General features: G+C 40.9%; 1 pseudogene; it reads right to left on the reverse strand.

The window, feature by feature from the left end:
• Positions 1-247: 247 nt before the first annotated feature.
• Positions 248-2,925, reverse strand: LOC112819804 (heterogeneous nuclear ribonucleoprotein A1-like; annotated as a pseudogene).
• Positions 2,926-24,728: the final 21,803 nt, after the last annotated feature.

Genomic DNA, 24,728 nt, shown 5'->3' on the forward strand with positions numbered 1-24,728 from the left:
CATTGCTTTAATCAATAGCTGCACTGTTTGCAAAGTGCGGCTCTGAACCCTGACCAAGAAAGGGTTCCTGTTCAAGCTGCAGTAACTTTTCTGACTATGGATCATTGTTCCTTCTGTGGCAGATTTTTAGAGTTCCTTTAATGCATTTGGGATGACTGTCTCAAAGTAACCTGCAGCTGTCCTAACAACTCCTCACTCTCTCTGCTCCTAAGAACCGTAGCCCTTTTCTTCTGAGTTTTTTTTTTTTTTAGAACCTTCTGCTGCCGTATCCACCACTTCACCACCAGATCCATAACCAGCACCATAGGGACTGCCTGAGCTTCTTCCACTAAAACTGCCCCCCTTTGTGGGTCCACAATTTGATTGCTGTTGTCCACTATAATTTCCAAAATCCTTATGATTCCCACCACCACTATAGTTAGCTCCAAAATGTCCTCCTTCGTTGTAACCATTGTATCCTCTACCACCGCCACCGCATCTGCCTCCTTGGTGTCCGTAGCCTGGTCCGCCCCCGCCACCATCGCCTCCTCTACTGCTATGACCAGGACCACCCCCATGGTTGCCACCATCACCTCCAAATCCCTTATATCGACCCTCACCTCCTGCATATCCACCTCTGCTGCCACCACCTCCACCAGAGCCCCCCTTGCACTGCCACCACCTCCACCAGACCCATCAAGTTGCCAGATGCACGACGTCTTTGTGATCCAGCAGACGGCATTTCTTGTTTAGAAAGGGCCTTTTCCACTTCACAGTTATGCCCATTGATAGTGTGGTGTTCCTGAACAACAATTTTATCAACTGTATGATGATCATCAAAAGTTACAAAAACAGGGCACCCGGGTGGCTCAGTCGGTTAAACATCTGTCTTCCACTCAGGTCATGATCCCAGGGTCCCGGAATCGAGTCCCACATCAGGCTCCCTGCTCAGCCGGGAGACTGCTTCCCCCTCTCCCTATGCCCCTCCCCCTCCTCGTGCTCTCTCTCTGTCAAATAAATAAATAAAATCTTTTTTTAAAAAGTTACAAAAGTAAATCCTCTCTTTTTTCCACTCTGCCTGACTTCCATAACATCTATGGTTTCAATTGTGCCATACTTTTCAAAGTAGTCTCTCAAATTATATTCTTCTGTATCTTCTTTAATACCACCGACAAAAATGTTCTTCACTGTGAGATGGGCACCAGGCTTTACAGAATCCTCTCTAGAAACAGCTCTCTTTGGTTCCATGCCTACCAACCCTGTGTGGTCCGACACACATTGCTGCATCTACCTCTTCAACACAAGAGTAAATCACAAAACCAAAACCCCTGGAACGTTTTTTGGAGGAGGGGTCTCTCATCACTGCACCATCTGTAAGTGTGCGTCATTTTCCAAAATGTTTTCTTGAACTATCATCTGTAGTTTCAAAGCTCAAACCACCCATAAACAGCTATCTCAACTGCTCTGGTTCCTTTGGATCCTGGTCCTTCACTTTGGGATTGGACTCACCTCTTCCAACTCAAGTTCAATATGGGACCGAGAGCCAGCTTTCTTTTCTTTAATCAGTGCCAAGGGTAAAGACAGGGGTGGTTATAGGTACCTCAAAAAAATTACTAAAGGTTATACGAGACACTGTTAACTGTTTACCTCTAGGGAATAGGAAGAAGGCTCTTAGGGGAAGAAAGATCTTTTTTCTATTTTGCTTCTCTCTGAAACTTTGGAATTTTTATAATGATCATTATTTAAAAATTTTTTAAAGGTAATTTACTCGTAAATTATACCCTATACAATATACCCTATAAATGACTCCAAATATCTGTTTTAATTTTTTTTAGTTGCGATTTTGTTTATCTCTTTGCAAGTTATCTGTTGCCAGAAACAGACACTCATTCAAGCTAGATAAAGTAAAAAGAGAAGTTTATTGTAAATGATACAACCAGAAATCTCCTGGACACCCAAGATCAAAAAATGAAAGAAAGCCTGCTGTCAGGGAGCCTAATACAGAAAATTCAAGAACTCAGCTACTTTCTCTGTTTCTCCATGTGTCTAATATCTACTTCTTTCTTCTTATTTTCCCAAATAGCCACCTGCTTTCAGCAGACAGGCTTTCTTAATTTCTTTAAGAATCCATCATAATTTTGTCTGATCAAAACTGACCACCGGGGCGCCTGGGTGGCTCAGTCATTAAGTGTCTGCCTTCACCTCAGGTCATGATCCCGGGGTCCTGGGATGGAGCCCTGCATCTGGTTCCCTGCTCAGTAGGAAGTCTGCTTCTCCCTCTGCTCCCCCCTTCTCCCCCCACTTGTGCTCTCTCTCACGCTCTCACTTTTAAATAATGACCACCAATTCTGGATAGGGTTGAAGTATCCACTCCTGAGTCTCTAAAATGTTTATGTCTCTTTAACCAGAGCTTCCAAATATCAGTCTGCATGTGAATCACCTGGGGATCTTGTTAGGATGCAGATTCTAACTCAGTAGGTCTAGGTGGGTCCAGAGAAAACCAGGTGATAGCTTGATGCTGCTGGTTCGCAGACCACTCTTTGAGTAGCAAGGCCTTAGTACCCATTTTTGAGAGAAGGAGTCTGGTTAGTGGCTAGCCAGCCAGTGATTTTGATTGGATGCAATCATCTGTGGCCTGGGATAACGGTATGGTATGCCCATTTGGCAGGAGCTGTGGATGGGAGTAGAGTCTATGAGAAAGAAGGGAATGGAAGGGCAGCCACCTTCAAAACACAGGTCAGACATTTGACTCTTGTCTGCATCCAAAGTTGCCATGAACATGATCCAGCTGTATACAATAGGAAACCTTCTCCTCCTATTGCCAGTACACAACAAGCTAAAGTCAGGTCCAAAGGTGATTCTGGTTCCTTAGAGCTCACCACATCCAGATGACATACATTCTTCCTTCCGGTTTGTTCTGTCTATTCCAGATGTGGTTTTTGCCATTTCGAGCTGATGGAGGGATCAGGGGTTCTCAAACTTGAAATTCTGACTCACTGAATCCAGTGTGGGATCTAGGCATCGGGATCTTGAACAAGCTTCCTGCACTGGTCATTCTGGTGCATTAGCATACTCCAGTCTGAGAAGACCACTGAACTGGAAAAATGAAAGTCCTTTCCCGTGGAGTGGAGGGTGGGGTAGAACAGGACCGGGTTCTTTACGTTAAAGTACATATGTAACCATATGTTACATTGGTGGTTTTCAAACTCAGCATGTATTAGAATCCTCTGGAAGGCTTGTTAGAACACAAATAGCTGCACAGATTGCTGGCCTTACTCCCCAAATTTCTGATTCAGTAGGTCTGGGATTGGGCCCAATAATTTACATTTTTATAAGGTCCCAGGTGACACTGCTTCTGTTGATGCTGAATACAGCAAGAGCCCTTGTGTCACGTGTTAATGCTACTGATGCTCACCCACCTCACAAACAGGACCAGCGGAAAGAAGGCATGTAAATATTTATGAAATTACTTAGAGCCATAAAAATGAGAGTAGTGAATTGCTCAGAGAAATGAATAGATGATGCCCAGCCAGGCTTTTTTTTTTTTTTTTCAGATTTTTTTTTTTTATTCTCTTGAGAGAAGGAGACAGAACAAGAGAGAGCATGAGCTGGGGGGTGGGCAGATGGAGAAGGAGAGGCAGACTCCCCGCTGAGCATGGGGCTTGATCCCAGGACACTGAGATCATGACCTGAGTCAAAGGCAGATAGATGCTCAACTGACTGAGCCACCCAGCTGCCCCCTCATTCAGGCTTTTGCTAATATTTAAGGGTCTAAGACACAAAGGCCAACTAACAGATGCATTATAGTCTCTCTGCACAGGAGGTATATCCGTTAGGGTCCTGGCAGGAAAGGGGCATGCTTCAAATGGTTCATTTGAGAAGCATTTAACAAAGGCACTCTATACAAAGATGTGGGTAGGGATTACAGAAACCACCAGCAGACAGTGCACCCTCAGGGGCCAGTAGCAACAAGGAGCTGTTATCTCATCTGGACCTGCTAACAAAAAGGAGGATGTAATCCCCATTCTAAGAAAGGGGAGCTCTGTGAAGAAAGCCTAGCATCTACTGTGTCCTTTGCTGAGTCATTAGAGAAGAAACCAGGGAAATAAATACCCCAAAGTTTATTTTCCTTCTGTCCTCCATTCTGCTGAACTGGAAGTGAGGGACCCTGTGTGTGCAGCCCATATGGGCCTGACTCTGTGGGCCCACAGCAGGTTAGAGAAAGGTGGAAGGTGGATCTGGAAACAGAAGATACTCAGCACACAGAGTACATAGGTAGGGCCCCACCCCCAGTGCTTTTGTAGCCTGAGATTTAACAGGGAGGTAGGGGTTTTTCATGTTTATTTCACACAGGCTAATTTTAGCCCTTTAGGTTCTCTGAAATAATTACACTTAAAAAAAAAATAGGAGTGACATTTAATGTAGGATGGCACTTAGCAGAAATAATAGGTGCACTCTGTTTCAATATCCAGGCCTAGTGGTTATCCTGGCTCAAAATTCATAGGCACAATAACTAACTAAAAATATACTACTAGCCTTTCCTTTTAAGTATGAGTTTTAGGATTGAATGATTTTTTTCTGCCTACTTCTGAGCACTTTTTTTTGACTTATGGTGGGCAGAAAAAGGACCTCATAAACTACAACTCCCACATGTATAGGGGTGAATACTTCACATAAATTGTCAGTTTATTGGTCAGTCAAAAAAGAGGACCCTGCTTCCCATCTGTGGCCAATGAGGACTGTCCAGGCAGAAAAGGGATGCAGGGAGGATGCATTCAGCTCAATACTGGATCTCAAAATACCCACTTCCCCCATGGGCTGTCATTCGTACACACATTCAGTCATTCATTTAATGAATGTTGTTGCATCCCTCCTCAATGCCCGGCACAGAGTCAGTCCTTGGGGATCAGTGGTGAACAAGACACCCTCCAGGGCCCTCTAGAATCCTGTGAGGGCAATGGAAAAGTTAGTGGTATTGATCTAATTATAAAAATAACTAACAGCGTTGGGCACCTGGGTGACTCAGTTGGTTAAGCGCCAGACTCTTGGTTTCAGCTCAGGTCATGATCTCAGGGTCGTGGGCTTCATGCTTATTGCAGAGTCCGCTTGAGATTCTCTGTCTCCCTCTACCCCTCCTTCCACTTGTGCACACACACACTCTCTCTCTCTCTAAACAAATAAATAAATAAATAAAATCCTTAAAAAAAGTAACTAACAACGTTTATAACAATCCAAGCTTTACCAAAGCATTTTTTTTACAGATGTTATCTTGTTAAGTCCTCACTCAACTTGGGAAGTCATTTTTATTGTCCTGTAATGAGTGGTGGAGAAGGGCATTGAACCCCAAGCTGTAGGACATACACCTCTCAGCCAGGCACTGCATTTAATGAAAGTTGGCCTGGAGTGGAGGAAAATAGTGTGAAAACAGAAAATGAGGGTCACCAACAGACAACACTCACTGCTTCACAGCTCCACTCAGGTCAGCCCCGTTCTACCACTGCTATCTTCTAGATTCAAGATGCGTCTCCAGGGTCGAGTCTATAGCCAGGTCCATTATAATTAAGCCTGGATTCTTTTTTCCAGCTTTGCTGTGAGGGAGTGGGATCCCAAGTCAATGGGATGGACAGTGTTCATCTGCCCTCACGGTCAGTATTTGTTCTTTTCACTGGGCCACAATGAGTTTGTGCCCCAGACGGCACAGGAAGCTCTACACAGCCAAATTAAAATGCGCTGTTAGTGGTCGCAACACCATGTTTTTCTCAGTCTCCAAATGGGCATGACCTAATGGGGAGAGTGCAGTAAACAAGAGGGAACACTCTGCTGACTCCGGGCGCTGACCGAGATACTCCCTCGGCTTGCCTTGCCAAATCTGGCACATTGGAGATTCAGGATGTCTCAAAATCAAAGCACATTATAGAGGAATGTGGCATATATAAAGAATTAATATCATGGTCTGGTGTGATTTTCAAGTTTAAAGTTGCAGACACATTTTGGTGATTTAAAAAAGAAAAGCACTGAACATACCTTCAAAAATAGTACATTCAAGTACTCTGATTTATCTTCCGTCTACACACTATTTTCTATGTTACCTGAAGTACTAAGTGCAGAACAGTTATTTTTCGGAACACTGATATATAAATCCTGAGGGAAGCACTAATGATGATAGGTATGATGTACTAAATGCTTATGTATGTGACAGTCCCATCACAAATATTTCCCCTAATAATCTGCAATATTTTGTGCTTTGTGGGTGAGGACATTGAGAGGTTAATCAGCTTGTCCAAGAGCACATAGCTAAATAGTGGCTGAGATGTGGGGATTTCAATCCAGACCAATTTAACTCCAAAGCCTGGGCTCTGTCATCATGTCACTCTACCCCAGAGGAGGTGAGTCTTCTGACCCTAAGCTCCAACTTTGAGAGCCGCCTTGATTGTTTTGGGCAATGGGGAAAATCCTGTGAAAACAACTTGTGATGGTAATTTTATGTGTCAGCTTGACTGGGTCACGAAGTGCCCGCATATTTATTTGGTCAAACGTTATTCCTGTCAAACGTTATTCCGAGCCAGGCGGTGAGGGTGTTTTAGAATGAAATTAACATTTGAATTAGCAACCTGAGTAAAGCAGATTACCTTCTCCAATGTGGGTGGGATTCACTCGATCAATTGAAGACCAAAATAGAACAGAAATTCAGCCCCTTCTGTTAATAAGAAGGAACTCCCCTCATCTTGAACTGTCTTCAAGCTGGGACATCTTGTCTTCTCTGCCTTTGAACTTGGACTGAAACTACCAGCGACCCACCTAGGTCAACGCTTAGCTGACTGCAGATGTTGGGAGTCCTCAGCCTCCCTATCTGTGTGAGCCATGAACCAATTTCTTAAAATGAATCCATCTATCCATCTATATATCTATATATCTCCTATTGGCTTTGTTTCTCTGGCGAACTCACACTAATACACAATTCTTCCCAGCAAGTAATCTGAGATCAATCAGCCAGTTGTTATTTGTTTCATCTGGTTCTTCTCCAAGCCGCTGACATGCTCATCTCTGATAATATTCTGGAAATTCCCGACATACTTCCCTGTTGGCAAAATTCACACCCGCTTACCCTTGGTGTTACTGACAATTTCTGGAGCTAAAAGGTGGCTCATGATCCAAAAACAGCTAAAGCCTTCTATTTTTTTTTTTTTAATTCAAAACTTCTAAACATCAAATTTATTTTTTAAAAGCAGATTCTTTGGCTTGAAATAAATTTATTTTTATATTTGTTACTGTGCACATTCGGTTCAATATTTATTAACAGATAAAATATACTGTATAAAGTACTTCAAGTCTATCTTGAGCCATATGAAACTCATAGGTCAGAAAGGGAGACATTAAAAAATTTAAATGCATAAAAATTGAAACGCATAATTAACATAATTTCTAGGACCACATTTTGGATTAGATAATATAATTGTGCCATATCTAAGAGGGTTTTTCTATCAATCTCATTCATATTGAAAAGTCTGTTAAACAAATCAGTTGAATATGATGTTGCCCTGGGCAGGAGCATCCTGACCCACCTGGGGAAAGGTTGGCTTTGTATCTGCAGCCAAGGATCTCTGACCCCAGCCCTCTGATCTGTTTGACATTCAGGGAATTTTCTGAGTGTCCCATTTCTGTGGCCTGTAGGAGTTGATGTGCCCGCAAAGGAGAACAAACTCATTTCCAGTATATTAATGAGGTCAGATCCAAGGACAACTGAGCAAGAATCCTATTTTTAAAATCTCAAAAAAATTTTCATGAATGAAATGCAACTAGAATCTGCAAGTCCCTTGCTACGTTCAAATAATCCAACAAAGGGAGGTGTTTTTGTGTGTTATGACTTGTGCCCCAAGGTTGTTTCATAAAGCACATATTAAAATGTGTACCTATTTGCCTGCTACACCATCAACTCACTTACCCATCCAATCAAAGTCATCTTTCTTTTTGAGCCATGATGCTGGGTACTATAAGAGTTTTTAAGATAAATAATGGAAGTGGAGGGGAGAACAAATACCCAAACAATTGAAATTCGGAACAGCATTACAAGTGCTAAGAGAAAAAACAAAAGGTGATCAGGATTCATAGAGGCTAAAATTAAACAGAGTACTGCATGAAAAAAATGAGGGACTATTTTAGCTTTGAAGGACAACAGGCAGGCACTGGCAAAGAGCCACGGCAAGCCAGCGCAGGGGTGTAAGTGGGGAAGTTCACTGGTCAACAGTTTGGTTGATGGGAAAAGCGTGGGAGAGTGCAGTGGGGTGATGGACCCAGCTCAGATCAAAGGAGAAATCAGAGAAGCCTATAGGAATCAAAGGTTAAACTCAACCAGAAAGAAATTGCCCTGTGTATGCAGTGGCTAGTGTGATGTGATAGAGCAGGAGTCAGAAGACATGTGGTAACCTGGACTCATGTCTTCTGGGGGCTCATTTTGCCTCTTTGGGCCTCAGTCTATGTCCACTTGCATAAAATGGTGGTACTACTCTGCCTACTTCACGGAGTTGTTATGAGGATTACATAACGCAGATAACTGCTGATTTCCACTGTGGATTGGTAGACCAGTTGGTTAAAGCTATGCTATTCAACTTTTGAGAACTCTGCATACTAAATAATTCTTAAAGTAAAATATCCTTCAAAATTTTCTACTAACAATATTACTAGACCCACAGAGATATAGAGCAAAAATAATTTAATCATATATTCTAGCAGTGACAATAATAAAAGTACTTATATTCTTTTACAACAAAAAAGATATAGAATTTCATGAAATTAATGAAAATGATGTTGGAGAACTGCTCCAGTATCATGTATAATCGTGTGTCAAGAGACTAAGTAAAAACCAAAGAAGTAAAAATACACAAAGAATCAGGTAAATTTACCTAAAGAAGAGGAAATGGGTAAAGATGATAACACAATAAATGTTCCCACAAGGTACAGGCTTAAATGTCAAAGAATTTTACAAATCCTTCTAGAAGATTGATTTTTTTAAAAACTTACTTATTTACTTATTCATGAAAAATGATCCTCCTTTGATGGTGTTGCACAGGGTAACATGAGCTAAAGGATGTTGCATTGTGCCATCCTACAATGGTGTCCAAGAAAATATATGTCCTCTCCACATCAAACCAGCTCCCCAACATTCTTTGGACTAGAAATTAGTGCATCATTGCAACAAATTGTAAAAATGCTGTTAACTTTATGATAATTATTTTCATAACTTACCTTAAAATTTGCTCCTTATTATAATAATAAGAGGATTAATTCACTTCAGCTCTTCGCTGATACCACTTATGCTTAAATAATGAGTGCTTCTTGCAACTCTATTCTCTGTGAAGAACTTTAGAGATGAATGCATTTCTTTTTTTTTTAAAGATTTTATTTCTTTATTTGACAGAGAGAGTGAGAGAGCACAAGCACAGGGAACAGTATAGGGAGAGGGAGAAGCAGGCTTCCTGCTGAGCAGGGAGCCCGATGCGGGGCTCGATCCCAGGACCCTGAGATCATGACCTGAACTGAAGGCAGACGCTTAACCATCTGAGCCACCCAGGCGCCCCGAGATGAATGTACATCCACACCGTTCCTCATTTTGCTGATAATGTAATAGAAGCACAGAGCTGATGCATGACCTGCAAAAACCACAGTGACAGTATTTGCATTCTTTTTAGATCAGAATGCCTCCCAGGACCTCAAAAGTGGAAACAGATGGAAACCTAGGGTGATTCTTTTTACTCTCCAATCCTCAGTCCTTTGAAAGAGAAAATGGTGTTTCCATGCATTCTTACTCTTCTTGAGCAGGTACTAATACCAATACTTCATGTTTGCATAAACAAAGCACCCCCATGCCTCATTTGGTCTTTATTACCACTTGGAGGTGATGGAGATGTGGGCAAGCCCGAATCTCAGGCTCAGAAAGCTGAATGACTTGTCCAAGGACCCACAGTTTGACAACAGCAATGCTCTGACTGGAACTAACTCCTTTAGACTGCAGCTCATGCTCACTTCTCTTTCTCACTCCACCTCCTGGCATGAAAGGAGGGTGAGGGAAGTTAGAAGAGACATTTATAGACAAAGTTAATGTCTATGTAACATCTCCACCGAATACATGGTCCTGGTATTGTGACATTTTCCAGGCGAACAACTTTGGCATCTCCTTCCTGAGACGGCTGTCCACAGTAGCAAGAGGGAGGCTCTAAGATCACAATTTTCCTCACTTTGGAGGTTGAAGAAGGCTGGCTTTTTGCTAAGAAAACCAGCAAAAAGAGCCCTCATGTGTCTCTGTCCCATCTAGTGCACTCTTCAGGGGAACCAACAGGGGGCGGTTACCCAACACAGATCCTGTGAAAATTCGCAGTCCCTAAGTTTTGTTTTCTTTCAAATGACATTGTTTTACTTTCTATTCTTGAATTAACTGCTCATTGTCCATGCCAGTGGAAGGTCGAGACCACAGGAGCAACACATCTGGGACTTGTATACTCATTTCTCATAGAACTCTAGGCTCTTTAAATTGTTAAGATTTATTCTATATTTTTTATTTTTATTTATTTATTTTTAAAGAATTTTATTTATTCATTTGACAGAGAGATAGAGAGTGAGCACAAGTAGGCAGAGAGGCAGGCAGAGGGAGAAGCAGGTCCCTGCTGAGCAGGGAGCCCGATGCGGGACTTGATCCCAGGACTCTGTGATCATGACCCAAGCCGAAGCAGACGCCCAACCAACTGAGCCACCCAGGTGCCCTGTTAAGATTTATTCTAATAAGCCTTGAAATTGATTGGATTTATCAATGCATGTAATTTGTAATTACACAAATAGTGACAGGGTCGAATTTTGGACCCAACAATAGGGTGGGGAAAAAGCACAAAAACTTTTGGTCTAGGGGCACCTGGGTAGATCAGTCGGCTGAGCATCTGACTCTTGATTTCAGCCCAGGTCATAATCTCAGGGTCCTGCTAAGTTCCAAGCTCTACAGGGAGTCTGCTTGTCCCCCTGTTCCTCCACCCCCCTACCCTGTCCCCCTGCACCCCCACTCCCCCTCCCCAGCGCTCACTCCTCCACCCCAAATAAATAACTAAAATCTTAAAAAAAAACAAACCTTTGATCTCATACAGCCTAGGAAGGGAAGCTACAACTTGAAATGAAAACAAACTACTTCAAATACACATTCTGAGCTCATCTAATCCAAAGACAGTTTTTAAAAACTATTATTATTCTTCCTTTTCCTTTATCATGTTTATTAGGATTTCCTAATCTTTTTTTTTAGATTAATAAAGCTTTTGTTAGGTTTCTTAGTTAAATATGAACATGCAATCTTATATTACTTTGGATTCAATTCAAAACTTATCGAAAACACCCCACCCAGTACGTGGGAAATTCCAGATTAATTTCTTGCCAGTTTTAGTTGATTAGTTAAGCACTGAGTTGGTCACTTAAGGGAGCAGTGTCTAGTTGACTGAACCAGCTCCGTTGGGTTTAAATGCATTTGTGTCCCCCTGGATTGGCACACCCTTCCTTTTTACTTGAGGAATCAAGCGTGAAGGGAGGATCCTGTTCTCATAGAAGAGAACAGCAAGTTGGAAAAGACATTTCTGTGGCTTTAAGGATACAGGCATGCAAGCTAGTATATATTAATTTTATATACATGAATATATATATATATATATAGTGTGTGTGTGTGTGTGTATCTTCGAAGCTACCTGTTCAGGTTCATTCCTTAACTCCAGAGAACCCAAAATGTAATTACAGCTATGACTTTCCTATCTGCATTGACCTTGGAGAGGGGAGAAGGCAGGAATGAGGAAGGGCTGGAAGGAGGGAGAAACTGAAGCTGAGGTCCCTCAGAGGTCACTCAGTGAATTTGGCCCAGTGAATAGGAACGCCTGCTTGTTAGACTTTGACTTGTAGCAAAACCTCCACACACACAGGACTTGACCGCCTTAAGTCACCTAGAATATATTTGGCAAAGTTCTGGAGCCTCCTTAATTTTAAGGAGAAATAATAAATCCTTCCTTGGTCTTTGTTGTGTTTAGAACAAAGCCAGCATGATAATGATATTCCCAAGGGTATGTGGAGAAAGTTTTCTCTGAGCTCCAGAATATTCCTATCACAGCACACACCAACACATATGCACATTATGGCTCAGCACCATGTCCCTGGGAGGCCCAGTGTCACTGGGAAGGAAAGAAAATGGAACATCTCTCCCCATCAAAATACCATCCACTTTTTTCAAAGAAATGGAACAAATAATCCTAAAATTTGTATGGAACCAGAAGAGACCCCGAATAGCCAGAGGAATATTGAAAAAGAAAAGCAAAGCTGGCAGCATCACAATTCCAGACTTCCAGCTCTATTACAAAGCTGTCATCATCAAGACAGTATGGTACTGGCACAAAAACAGACACATAGATCAATGGAACAGAATCGAGAGCCCAGAAATGGACCCTCAACTCTATAGTCAACTCATCTTTGACAAAGCAGGAAAGAATGTCCAATGGAAAAAAGACAGTCTCTTCAACAAATGGTGTTGGGAAAATTGGACAGCCACATGCAGAAGAATGAAACTGGACCATCTCCTTACACCACACACAAAAATAGACTCCAAATGGTTGAAAGACCTAAACGTGAGACAGGAGTCCATCAAAATCCTAAAGGAGAACACAGGCAGCAACCTCTTCGACCTCAGCCGCAGCAACTTCTTCCTAGAAACATCACCAAAGGCAAGGGAAGCAAGGGCAAAAATGAACTATTGGGATTTCATCAAGATAAAAAGCTTTTGCACAGCAAAAGAAACAGTCCACAAAACTAAAAGACAACCGACAGAATGGGAGAAAATATTTGCAAATGACATATCAGATAAAGGGTTAGTATCCAAAATCTATAAAGAACTTATCAAACTCAATACCCAAAGAACAAATAATCCAATCAAGAAATGGGCAGAAGACACGAACAGACATTTTTCCAAAGAAGACATCCAAATGGCCAACAGACACATGAAAAAGTGCTCAACATCGCTCGGCATCAGGGAAATCCAAATCAAAACCTCCATGAGATACCACCTCACACCAGTCAGAATGGCTAAAATTAGCAAGTCAGGAAACGACAGATGCTGGCGGGGATGTGGAGAAAGGGGAACCCTCCTACACTGTTGGTGGGAATGCAAGCTGGTGCAGCCACTCTGGAAAACAGTATGGAGGTTCCTCAAACAGTTGAAAATAGAGCTACCATATGATCCAGGAATTGCACTACTGGGTATTTACCCCAAAGATACAAATGTAGGGATCCGAAGGGGTACATGCACCCCAGTGTTTATAGAAACAATGTCCACAATAGCCAAACTGTGGAAAGAGCCAAGATGTCCATCGACAGATGAATGGATAAAGAAGATGTGGTATATATACACAATGGAATATTATGCAGCCATCAAAAGGAATGAGATCTTGCCATTTGCAACGTCATGGATGGAACTGGAGGGTGTTATGCTGAGTGAAATAAGTCAATCAGAGAAAGACATGTATCATATGACCTCACTGATATGAGGAATTCTTAATCTCAGGAAACAAACTGAGTGTTGCTGAATGGTGGGGGGTGGGAGGGATGGGGTGGCTGGGTGATATACATTGGGTAGGGTATGTGCTATGGTGAGCGCTGTGAATTGTGCAAGACTGTTGAATCACAGATCTGTACTTCTGAAACAAATAATGGAGCATATGTTAGGAAAAAAGAAAAAGAAGAAGATAGCAGGAGGGGAAGAATGAAGGGGAGTAAGTCGGAGGGGGAGACGAACCATGAGAGACGATGGACTCTGAAAAACAAACTGAGGGTTCTAGAGGGGAGGGGGTGGGGGGATGGGTTAGCCTGGTGATGGGTATTAAGGAGGGCACGTTCTGCATGGAGCACTGGGTGTTATGCACAAACAACGAATCATGGAACACTACATCAAGAACAAATGATGTAATGTATGGTGATTAACATAACAATAAAAAAATTAAAAGAAAATGGAACATCTCTCTGGCCTCTACACCTCTGTCCATCTATTTGGCACCCCAACTAAGAAAGACAAAAGACTTTAAGGAAAGTTCACCAGGAGAGGCCGTGGAGGCCCAAGGTTTAAGAAAATCTACTGGGTTGGGGGGGCAGGGGTGGTGGTGCCTGTCTGGCTCAGTCAGTAGAGCATGCAACTCTTGATCTTGGGGTCATAAGTTCAAGCTCCATGCTGGATGGAGAGACCACTTAAAAAAAAAAAAAAGAAAGAAAGAAAAAAAAAAAATCTACTGGGATACTTAGTGGACAGACCTGACATTTTTTTTTTCCTTTTGTATTACAGGAGTTAATCCTCAGAACTTCTGTCAGGCCCCAGGTAGCTGCTGCTGCTCAGTATAAAACTAGCTAGTTAGATCTCTTATGACATCAGCTCCATGAGTCTGAAAGCTCTGCTCCCTTAGGAGGAGAGGAAGAACAGTTACAGCTGGAACCAGGAAAAGCACTGACTAACTCTTCCCTCATCCTACTCCAACAAACAGGGGGAAAATTGTCTTCTTTTAATTCAACCTTTTGCCTGTCCTGTCCGGATTCACCTTACCTTATTTTGTGTGTGTGTCAGGGGTGGAAGGAGTCTCACTAACAAGGATTTGGCTCTGTCTAAAAGCTGATGTCCTTCGAAATGACAAGACGGAAAAACTCACCTCAAAAAAAAAAAAAGAACAAGAGGCAGTACTGACTGCCAGGGACCTAATCACAACGGACATTAGTACGATGTCAGAACTAGAGTTCAGAAAGACAATTATAAAGATACTAGCTGAGCTTGAAAAAAGCATGGAAGATATAGAGAAACCCTTTCTGGAGAAATAAAAGAACTAAAATCTAACCAAGTCGAAATCAAAAAGGCTATTAATGAGGTGCAATAAAAAATGGAGACACTAACTGCTAGGATAAATGAGTCAGAAGAGAGAATTAGTGAATAGGGGACCAAATGTTGGAGAATAAAGAAGCTGAGAAAAAGAGAGATAAACAACTACTGGATCAAGAGGGGAGAATTTGAGAGGTAAGTGATACCATAAGATGAAACAATATTAGAATAATTGGGATCCCAGAAGAAGAAGAAAGAGAGAGAGGGGCAGAAGATATATTGGCAGAAGGTATATTGGAGCAAATTTTAGCAGAAAACTTCCCTAATTTGGGGAAGGAAACTGGCATCAAAATCCAGGAGGCACAGAGACACCCCCCCCCTGCAAAATCAATAAAAATAGGTCAACACCCCGGCATCTAATAGTAAACTTACAAGTCTCAGAGACAAAGAGAGAATCCTGAAAGCAGCTCGGGAGAAGAGATATGTAACCTACAATAGTAGAAATATTAGACTGGCAGCAGACCTATCCACAGAGACCTGGCAGGCCAGAAAGGACTGGCATGATATATTCAGAGCACTAAACGAGAAAAATATGGAGCCAAGAATACTATATCCAGCTAGGCTGTCATTGAAAATAGAAGGAGAGATAAAACCTTCCAGGACAAACAAAAACTAAAGGAATTTGCAAACACGAAACCAGCCCTACAAGAAATATTGAAAGGGGTCCTCTAAGCAAAGAATAGCCTAAAAGTAACATAGACCAGAAAGGAACAGAGACAATACACAGTAACAGTCACCTTACAGGCAATACAGTGGCACTAAATTCATATCATTCAATAGTTACCCTGAATGTAAATGGGCTAAATGCCCCAATCAAAAGACACAGGGTATCAGATTGGTTAAAAAAATAAGACTCGTCGATATGCTGTCTGCAAGAGACTCACGTTAGATGCAAAGACACCTCCAGATTGAAAGTGAGGGGGTGGAAAACAATTTACCATGCTAATGAACATCAAAAGAAAGCTGGGGTGGCAATCCTTATATCAGACAAATTAGATTTTAAACCAAAGATTATAATAAGAGATGAGGAAGGACGCTTAAAGTGTCTATCCAACAAGAAGATCTAACAATTGTAAATACCAATGCCCCTAACATGGGAGCAGCCAGTTATATGAGCCAATTAATAATAAAACCAAAGAAACACATCGACAACAATACAATAATAGTAGGGAACTTTAACACCCCCCTCACTGAAAGTAACAGAGCATCTAAGCAAAAGATCAACAAGGAAGTAAGGGCTTTAAATGACACACTGGACCAAATGGACTTCACAGATATATTCAGAATATTCCATCCCAAAGCAACAGAATATACATTCTTCTCTAGTGCCCATGGAACATTCTCCAAAATAGATCACATCCTAGGTCACAAATCAGGTCTCAACCGGTACCAAAAGATTGGGATTATTCCCTGAATATTTTTGGACCACAATGCTTTAAAACTAGAACTCAATCACAAGAGGAAAGTCAGAAAGAACTCAAATACATGGAGGCTAAAGAGCATCCTACTAAAGAATGAATGGGTCAACCAGGAAATTAAAGAAAAATTTAAAAAATTCATGGAAACCAATGAAAATGAAAACACAACTGTTCAAAATCTTTGGGATACAGCAAAGGCGGTTGAGGAAAGTATATAGCAATATAAGCCTTTCTCAAGAAACAAGAAAGGTCTCAAATACACAACCTAACCCTACACCTAAAGGAGCTGGAGAAAGAACAGCAAATAAAGCCTAAATCCAGCAGGAAAAGAGAAATAATAAAGATCAGAGCAGAAATCAATGAAATAGAAACCAAAAGAACAATAGAACAGATCAATGAAACTAGGAGCTGGTTCTTTGAAAGAATTAATAAGATGGATAAACACTTGGCCAAACTTATCACAAAGAAAAGAGAAATGACCCAAAGGAATAGAATCATGACTGAAAGAGGGGAGAGATCACAACCAACACCAAAGAAATAGAAACAATTAGAAGAACATATTATGAGCAGGTATATGGCAGCAAATTAGATAATCTGGAAGAAATAGATGCATTCCTAGAAATGTATAAACTACCAAAACTGAACCAGGGAGAAATAGGAAACCTCAACAGACCTATAACCACTAAGGAAATTGAAGCAGTCATCAAAAATCTCCCAAAAAACAAAAGCCCAGGGCCAGATGGCTTCCCAGGGGAATTCTATCAAACATTTAAAGAAGAATTAATACCTATTCTTCTGAAACTGTTCCAAAAAATAGAAATGGAAGGAAAACTTCCAAACTCATTTTATGAGGCCAGCATTACCTTGATCCCCAAATCAGGCAAAGACCCCATCAAAAAGGAGAATTACAGACCAATATCCCTGATGAACATGGATGCAAAAATTCTCACCAAAATACCAGCCAATAGGATCCAACAGTACATTAAAAGGATTATTCTCCACGACCGAGTGGGATTTATTCCTGGGCTGCAAGGTTGATTCAACATCTGTAAATCAATCAATGTGATACAATACATTAATAAAAAAAAGAACAAGAACCATATGATCCTCTCAATAGATGCAGAAAAAGCATTTGAAAAAGTACATCTTTTCTTGATTAAAACTCTTCAGAGTGTAGGGATAGAGGATATATACCTCAATATCATAAAAGCCATCTATGAAAAACCCACAGCAAATATCATTCTCAATGGGGAAAAACTAAGAGCTTTTCCACTAAGGTCAGGAACACAGCAGTGATGTCCACTATCACCACTGCTATTCAACATACTACTGGAAGTCCTAGCCACAGCAATCAGACAACAAAAGGAAATAAAAGGCATCCAAATCGGCAAAGAAGAAGTCAAACTCTCACTCTTTGCAGATGATATGATACTTTATGGGGAAAACCCAAACGACTCCCCCCAAAACTTCTAGAACTCATACAGAAATTCAGTAAAGTGGCAGGATATAAAATCAATGCACAGAAATCAGTTGCATTTCTATACACCAACAACAAGACAGAAGAAAGAGAAATTAAGGAGTCGATCCCATTTACAATTGCACCCAAAACCACAAGATACCTAGGAATAAATCTAACCAAAGAGGCAAAGAATCTGTGCTAAGAAAACTACAGAATACTCATGAAAGAAATTGAGGAGACACAAAGAAATGGAAAAACGTTCCATGCTCATGGATTGAAGAACAAATCTTGTGAAAATGTCAATGCTATCTAGAGCAATCTACACATTTAATGCAATCCCTCTCAAAATACCATCCACTTTTTTCAAAGAAATGGAACAAATAATCCTAAAATTTGTATGGAACCAGAAAAGACCCTGAATAGCCAGAGGAATGTTGAAAACGAAAAAGCTGGTGGCATCACAATTCCGGACTTCAAGCTCTATTACAAAGTGTAATCATCAAGACAGTATGGTACTGGCACAGAAACAGACACATAGATCAATGGAACAGAATAGAGAGCCCAGAAATGGACCTCAACTCTATGGTCATTAATCTTCGACAAAGCAGGAAAGAATGTCCAATGGAAAAAAGACAGTCTCTTCAACAAATGGTGTTGGGAAAATTGGACAGCCACATGCAGAAGAATGAAACTGGACCATTTCCTGACACCACACACAAAAATAGACTCAAAATGGATGAAAGACCTAAATGTGAGATAGGAATCCATCAAAATCTTAGAGGAGAACACAAGTAGCAACCTCTTCGACCTCAGCCACAGCAACTTCTTCCTAGAGACATCGCCAAAGGTAAAGGAAGCAAGGGCAAAAATGAACTATTGGGACTTCATCAAGATAAAAAACTTTTGCACAACAAAGGAAACAGTCAACAAAACCAAAAGACAACGGACAGAATGGGAGAAGATATTTGCAAATGACATATCAGATGAAGGGCTAGTATCCAAAATCTATAAAGAACTTACCAAACTCAACACCCAAAGAACAAATAATCCAGTGAAGAAATGGGCAGAAGACATGAACAGACATTTTTCCAAAGAAGACATCCAAATGGCCAACAGACACATGAAAAAGTGCTCAACATTGCTTGGCATCAGGGAAATCCAAATCAAAACCTCAATGAGATACCACCTCACACCAGTCAGAATGGCTAAAATTAACAAGTCAGGAAACGACAGATGTTGGCGGGGATGCGGAGAAAGGGGAACCCTCCTACACTGTTGGTGGGAATGCAAGCTGGTGCAGCCACTCTGGCAAACACTATGGAGGTTCCTCAAAAAGTTGAAAATAGAGCTACCCTATGACCCAGCAATTGCATGTCTGTGTATTTACCCCAAAGATACAAATGTAGTGATCCAAGGGGGTACATGCACCCCAATGTTTATAGCAACAATGTCCACAATAACCAAACTATGGAAAGAGCACAGATGTCCATCAACAAATGAATGGATAAAGAAGATGTGGTGTGTGTGTGTGTGTGTGTGTGTGTGTGTGTGTGTGTGTGTATAATGGAAAATTATGCAGCCATCAAAAAAGAAATCTTGCCATTTGCAATGGTGTGGATGGAACTAGAGGGTACTATGCTAAGTGAAATAAGTCAGTCAGAGAAAGACAAGTATCATATGATCTCACTGATATGAGGCATTCTTAATCTCAGGAAACAAACTGAGGGTTGCTGGAGTGGTGGGCAGTGGGAGGGATGGGATGGCTGGGTGATAGACACTGGGGAGGGTATGTACTATGGTGAGCGCTGTGAATTGTGTAAGACTGATGAATCACAGACCTGTACCTCTGAAACAAATAATACATTATATGTTAAAAAAAAAAGAAGAAGAAGAAGAAGATAGTAGGAAGGGAAAAATGAAGCGGGGGAAATCGGAGTGGGAGACGAACCATGAGAGACTGTGGACTCTGAGAAACAAACTGAGGGTTCTAGAGGGGAGGGGGGTGGGGGGATGGGTTAGCCTGGTGATGGGTATTAAAGAGGGCATGTATTGAATGGAGCACTGGGTGTTATACACAAAGAATGAATGATGGAACACTACATCAAAAAGTAATGATGTAATGTATGGTGACTAACATAACATAATAAAATAAAATTTAAAAAAATAAAGAGGATTAAATAATTTAAAAAAAATAAAAGTTTATGTCCTTAAACCCTGAGGTTCTCTCTGGAGAACGATTATTATTTCAAAGAAATAAAAGTACACTGGTGGGAGGGGTGCCTGGGTGGCTCAGTCGGTTAAGCGTCTGCCTTCAGCTCAGGTCTTTTTCCCAGGACTCTGGGATCAAGTCCGGCTGGGCGTGGGGGTTTCCCTGTTCAGCCGGCAGTCTGCTTCTCCCTCTCCCTCTGCTGCTCCCCCTGCTCATCTTCTCTCCCTCTTTCTCTCAAATAAATAAATAAAATCTTTAAAAAAAGTACACTGGGGAAAATAAGCATATATATTTAATTTGTAAAGAAGAAATGTAGAATATGTTTTTCTGTTTTTTACTTTAGGAGATGACCTAACTATATCTTTGCAATTGTTTTATCTTACAGTAAACACATTCAAGAGATATTTTTCTTTTGCTGAGACCTAGATCCTTTTTCTGTTTTTCTCTTTCTTCCTTTCTTTACTCTCCTCATCTCCACTCTCTTGAATTTTCCTGTTTCTGAAGATAGACTCGGGAAAAGAAAAGAAAGAAAAGGGCTAGGTGTGTGCTGACAGTTTTCAGACTTCCAGAATGTGTTTAGATGGGGGTAAAAATGTAGAAGGATATAAGTCTGAGCATGCCTAGATTAAGGGAATGAGCATTAAATGAGCACGCCATTTAAGGGAAATGGCGAAATTTCCCTTAAATATTCTAAGTTTAATCTGAGAGGGATTATTGTACTAGAGGTACAGATCCCAGAAGGGAAAACAAAACAAAACAAAAAAGCCGATGATACCATCTCATCTGGATTCACGAATGCCATCCCTGGGTTTAAATAAAATAAGGTGCTTTTATGAGTGCTTTCCTAACTGTGTGTGTTTATTCACGGCAAGCTTCCTTGCCAAATGTTTAGTAGACACCTGATTTCCTAGAATTAGCCGTGTTTAAGAGTAGTGTTAAGTTTCCTTTTACTTGGCTCTTTCACTTTTGCTTTACCCCAAGTGGAAGAATTATAAGCTTTTAGAGCTGAAAGGATCTTAAGCCTCTCCTTTTACATGGACAGAAAATTAGAACGAGTGGCTTGCTTAAGCCTTTCCCAGCACCACATGGTACTCTTTTTTTAAATGTCTTTACTCTGGTTTTATACATTAGGTAAAAATCCGTACTATTCTTTTAGTTGGTTAAAGTTTAGATTGATAACTACGCCAGAAACCATCTCAAGTATATTAAGCAAGACAATCGTCCATGAACGAAAAATACATTCAAAGCACAATTTAGATCAGTGTCTCCCTCTCAATTAGACGTGCTGTTCAAAATATTTAATAACAGTGCTTGCTTCGGCAACACATAATACTAAAATATTTAATAACAGGCAGAATGCAGGTGCTGACTCACTGATGTGTAAACTAGCTGTAAGCACCTAGTTTGGCTGGGATCAGTACTGGGGAGAATTCACTGTCTGGGGAATGTCCTACATTAGTCTATTTCCAGTTGGTGTGGGCTTTGAGGCCTGCGGGTTCACCAGGAGCTGTATTTTTTCAGGGTTTTGGCTTCTTGGGTAACACATTTGGGGTTTCTCTGGCAGCCTATTTCCTTTAAAGTCTATTAGCTTCTGTCTACTTATATTTTATTCAACTCCACAGATCTTGACTAGTTATGGTTCTTGAATCAAGAACTAAATCTGAGGGATTCTGTCACATAGCAACAGATTCTTTTTTGTTGTTGTTTAAGAGAGAGCGCATGCACACAAGCACATGCTAGAGCGGAGTGGGGTGGGGGTTGGGCAGAGGGAGAGGGAGAGAGAAAATCTCAAGCAGACTCCCCACTGAGCGTGGCTCAATCTCACATCCCTGAGATCATGACCTGAGCCAAAACCAAGAGATGGACGCTCAACCGACTGAGCCAGCCAGGTGCCCCACATAACAAGAGGTTCGAATGCTTCATCCATTCTGTAAGTTTTCAGCATAGAACTTGACAGCAGGCCTTTTGACTGTGAAAAACTATAGCCAGAAGAACTATAGAACAGTTCACCTTCCCCTTGCCCCAAGTTACATGTCATAGAGTGGTTTTTACAATGAAGGAAATTGTCATCCTTGCCAATAAAAAGAACCCCAGCATGTGTTTGGGGCTGTCTGCTTCTCAGTCTTATATCCAACCACATTCCCTCTTAATGCTTCCTCTAACTTTACCTTTGTGCAGAAATTCCAGCTTTTTAACTCTGCAAAACCCAAGTCCCTCAGCCATTCAACCATATTGGATTTATGGCTATAGGAAAAATGTATCTTTCTTAGGAAAACTGTGTTTTCTTTCCTCCCTGTCTCTCAGGCAGGCCACATTTGATAGAAACTTGTTACCTGCATAACTTTACAGAAATTTTTTAGGAAGTAGTCAACACACCCTAATTTCCTGATATCTTTCCACCAAATCTCCCAAAATCAAGGCTTGGTGCAAGCATATACTCTGATTTTATTAAAAAAAAAAAAAAAAAGAGGGAAAATATTTGCAAAAGGCATATCTGATAAGGAGTTGTTATCCAAAGTTTACAAAGAACTCTTAAATCAACACAAGAAAACAACCTGTTGGAAAGTGGCAAAGACCTGACCTGACCCCTCACCAAAGGAGATGCCCAGAGAGCAATAAGTGTATGAGAAGATGGTCAACATCACATGTCTTTAGGGAATTACCAATTAAAATAACAATACCACTACCAAAATCCAAAACACTGAGAACACCGAATGCTGGTGAGGATGTGAAGCAACATGAGCTCTCATTCATCGCTGGTAGAACTACAAAATGGTATGGCCACTTTGGAAGACAGCTTGGCAGTTCCTTACAAAACTAAACACACTTTACCATCAATCCAGCCGTCACACTCCTTAGTATCCACCCAAATGAATTACAAACTTATGTCCACACAAAATCCTGCACACTGATGTTTATAGCAGCTTTATCCATAATTGCAAAGACTTTGAAGTAATCAAGACGACCTCCAGTAGGTGAATGGATGGATAAATAAAATGGTACGTCCAGACAATGGAGTATTTATTATTCAAGTATTAAAAAGAAATGAGCTATGAAGCCATGAAAAGACATAAAGGAAACTTAAACGCATAGTACTAAGTAAAGGAAGCCAGTTGGGGAAAAGCCAATCATACTTATTGTATGATTCCAATTATATGATTTTTCTGGAAAAGGCAAAACAGTAGAGACAGTAAAAAGAGGTTACCAGGGGCTGGGAGGAGGGAGGGGCGAAGAGGTGGACCACAGAGGATTTTTAGGGCAGTGAGACTATTCTCCATGATACTAGAATAGTGGATACAGTCATTATCCATTTGCCAAAATCCATAGAACCTGTTGCTATGTGACAGAATAAACTCTAAGGTAAAACATGGACTTTGGGTAATAAGGAAGTGCCAATATAGGTTTATCAATGTTAATAAGTGAATGACCCTGGGGTAGGATATTGATAGGGGGGGAATTCATGCATGTGTGTGGGCAGGAGATATATAAGAACTGTCTCTACTTTCTGCTCAGTTTTGCTGTGAATCTAAAACTTCTTTAAAAAAATAAAGTCTACTTAAAAAAAGATGGCAACAGCTTAGCTAGTTGTTTTTGCTATCACCTATCAGAGATCATTCTTTCTCAGCCAGGATAGGAGAGTTTTCACTGCCCTGTGATACATGTTGTCTTGCACAAGTCCCTAATTTAGAGTCTGTTTCATGTGAAACCTCATCTCCATAGACTAATTTTTAGAGTAGCTAAGACCTTTGTCAAGTCAGTCAGTAGTCCAATTCGAACTGGCTTAAGCAAAACTGAGACCGTATTGACTATATAACTGGAAAGTGTAGGAATCAGACTGGATTTGGGCATAACTAAAACCAAGTGCTTAAAAACTGTAGTCAGGCCTCTCTCTGTCCCTGTCTTTCACCACTTCCAAACCCATGTTGACCTCAATCTCATGAGGGCTGGCTCTCCCCATGTGGGGGCTATATCAATACCAGCATCTCTAGACTCATATTACACTGGGTCAGCAACACTTAGAAGAAAGAATGATCCTTTCTCAGCAAAAAAATCACAAGTTTATCAAAGTTTCCGTTTTGCTTTGGATGAGGCTGAAAGATAAAGAAAGGTAGTAATTCACTTTTCATGGTTAGGATGAGTTTCACTTATGATGTTCAGGCATGTGAATGTTTCAAACCTTTGGCAATCTGAATCATTCACCAAGACTTCACCTTTTCTATGTAGGCAAAGTGTTACATAGGCAGAAAAATCTAGTCATTATTTTATTTTATTTTATTTTTAAAGATTTTATTTATTTATTTGAGAGAGAGAGAGAATGAGAGAGAGAGAGCACATGAGAAGGGGGAGGGTCAGAGGGAGAAGCAGACTCCCTGCCAAGCAGGGAGCCCGATGCGGGACTCGATCCCGGGACTCCAAGATCATGACCCGAGCCGAAGGCAGTCGCTCAACCAACTGAGCCACCCAGGCGCCCAACTAGTCATTATTTTATATGAGGGGGAAACTTTGGGGTGACTGAAGTACTTCAGAGAGTCTAGAAAAATCCATTGCATGTGATTATTCATAAGGCAGCTTTTGAAATGAGGTCAGTATGCCCGAAATGGTATTTGATGGCTTCACATTCCATATTATAGTTGATAAATGAAAGATTTACCCCTGTGGAATGTGAAACCCATTCACAGAATCAATCTTGGAGCATCTGGGGGAGTTTGAATTAATGAGATATATAGCCCTTGAGTGTAACTA

Source organism: Callorhinus ursinus, unplaced genomic scaffold (genome assembly GCF_003265705.2).
Source record: "Callorhinus ursinus isolate GAN/ISIS: 27379988/994484 unplaced genomic scaffold, GSC_fseal_2.0 scaffold1, whole genome shotgun sequence".
Taxonomy (NCBI): Eukaryota; Metazoa; Chordata; class Mammalia; order Carnivora; family Otariidae; genus Callorhinus; species Callorhinus ursinus.